The following is a 2700-nucleotide window of genomic DNA, read 5'->3' as shown; positions in this document are numbered from 1 at the left end:
GGGCAGCCTCGCGCCGGCGCGATCCACGTTTCCGTGTCGCGTCGCGTCGCTTCCCGCGATCTAGGAAATCGATTCGGCTTTCGTTCGAACAAACTTCCGAAAACTCGGCGGTCTTCCGGTGAATCCACGGCTATTATCTTTTTCCGGTAACGCGCACGATTCTGAAATTAAACGTTCGGAATTATTAGAAACTGGAGTGGTTCGAGTTGCAAAAGTATTTTGTGGAAATAACGAAATGGAATTCCGTGTGAGAGTCGATCTCCCGATGGTGTTTTGAAAATATTCAATGCTCGATGAGTATTACCTCCGTGGGTCGTGGAATATAGGTGTTCGCGCAGAGATGTCTTGGATTATAATGAAACTTTTATCTTCTCTTGATATTTTGTAGTTTAAGGTACTGATATAAATATGTTTCGAACGCTGATGACTGTAATAATGAAATTATTATAATTCGGAATAAAAAAGTTTGAATTGGACGTTTTCAATGAATAAAAACATGATGTGACTCTTTTATAAATCAATGTTCTCTTGTACAGATTTTATTTGATATGTTTCTATGCGTCAAACATATTAAGAAATGTTGTGGATGGCCGAGATAAATGGGACACCCTGTATATTTGAACGACCGCGTTCCGCGATCTTCGGTTTGGATACCGAGTGAATGGCGTACCCTCGTGATCCCATAAATTCGCGACTGGCCCCGTGACGATTTTACGAAGACAACATTGAACGAAAGACGTAGCCCACGAAAACGCAGGCAACCTAACAATAGCGCCGCTCGTAATCTATATTTAGTTAGTTTTTCGAACTGTTTCGACGAAGTGGTGGTACACGTGCTCGCGGGTAGAAGCGCTCCGACTTCCTGTACGTTCTCGATCGTCAAGCGGAACCGTTGATTCTGTGTAAACGAAATAACAATGCCCGGGCAATTCCATCGGACATGTTTCAACCGTGATTCCCACGGAAACCATGTTCCTTCGGCAGCAAACGCAGACCTAGACCTTCGTTATCGCGAGCTTCAAACAGATTTTATCGTTTCCTCGCATCAGTAGCTACTCTATTTAAAACCGATTCGAGGAACTGCGCAGACAGCGCACTACAAAATGCACAGCCCGAAAAACATTTATTATTATACGAGTCTCGGTGCGCTCCCAAGGCTGCCCTTATGCGCCGAAAATTTGCTCGTGCACGTCGTAATTTAACGGAACGCGTTTATTTAACGTTTCGTATGGTATATCGGACGAATTTCTACAGGAAAAAGGAAAGTTGATGCGAATGCTATCATTACAGGAAATAAGTGTTTGATATAAAAAGAGGACAGTAAAATCGCAGTCCAATAATGACAATTCCATAACTATAATAAAAGAATTCATGTTGATTTAGCTTTTGTCTTTTTGAATTCTATTTTTTCGCTTACAGAAATAATCGCATTGACATTCATTGACTGTATTGAAATAGTTGATATTTATCGAATTCAAAGTTACCATACGAAAATAGCAATAACATTTCCCTGACAGTTACACTTCATCGTCGATTCCGTTTCATTGTTACTTTCTTCGATTTTACAATTGTCTTTGCATGCATTACAGACTGCAACGTTCGTCGCGCCCGTGGCCTCCTTCGTTACGTCAGCTATACTGGAATTATTAAGCAACATTGGACGATTTGCAACGTGCAGTACATTACGATATTCACTGTTGGCATTCAATGACCTATCTTTCGATACTGAATTCATGGACTGACCACAAGGGAACAATTTTTCGTCGTATAAATCAGTGTTATACCTTTCATAAGATGTTTGATAGTTGTGATTTCATAGTTCGTTTAGCTTTGCTATAATTGTATAAACCAATTATAATTATAGTATGTCTTTTACAATCAAAACACAAGTAAACGTACGTTGGAAAAATTCATTTGTGAAATTATAATACTTATTTCATCTTTTCTTCGCTGTATTTATGTTTACAAGTATCCTATGTGAACATTGTGAACTGTTAGAATTTAACATTGACAGAATTAGACTTGTCATTTTCAATAATATATTTATTAGATTAAGGCGCACTTCATTTATTTTAAACTGCACTAATCTTTAAACTTCAGTTTTCTCATTCCGCAATTAATGATATCTTAAAATCGTTAAATATCCGAAATGAATCAATACATGAAGAAACCGAAAAAATCTATTGTTACAATTTTTATACGAATTACATATTAATCGTATTAAATACTCAGCTGCTCTAGCGTTAAGCATCATAATATTGCATTTGGTAATCTTTACTTATAAAAAAGGAAAGAAGGCTTCAAAGGAAATGATTTTGTTGTTACGTTCTCGACAATGCCTCGCCCAATTCACTGTGAACAACTGCGTCAATTTTAGGATACATTGCAATCGACGCATTATTTGACGATTAACAAACATCTCACGTCATGCTGTTATGCAACACAATTGACCGTATCGAAGACTGATTGTAATCTTGATTTCTTAATACAGAGATGCAATCGAGAAGAATAACCAACAACAACGTTTTCCTGTTTAAGTAAATTACATGTCTTACCGAAAATTCTCATCATCTTTTCCGCGAACCGTAGTTTACTTTTGGCTTGAATGCATTTCGAACGAGAGGTCTTGATCAGGAGGACAAGACGAAACGGAAGTAGATACTCGTGCTCAGAATTTTGATTCTTTCCATTAAAGAAACT

At 37.9% G+C, this 2700-nt stretch overlaps 1 protein-coding gene across 1 annotated transcript in view; it reads left to right on the top strand.

The window, feature by feature from the left end:
* The window catches only part of Gdap2 (ganglioside induced differentiation associated protein 2), a 93148-nt gene that overhangs the window by 817 nt on the left and 89631 nt on the right, over positions 1 to 2700 (top strand). The window lies entirely within an intron of this gene.

Source organism: Nomia melanderi, chromosome 9, assembly GCF_051020985.1.
Source record: "Nomia melanderi isolate GNS246 chromosome 9, iyNomMela1, whole genome shotgun sequence".
Lineage (NCBI taxonomy): Eukaryota > Metazoa > Arthropoda > Insecta > Hymenoptera > Halictidae > Nomia > Nomia melanderi.
The sequence above is the reverse complement of the archived record's forward strand: the minus strand, read 5'-3'. Positions and strand labels throughout refer to the sequence as shown.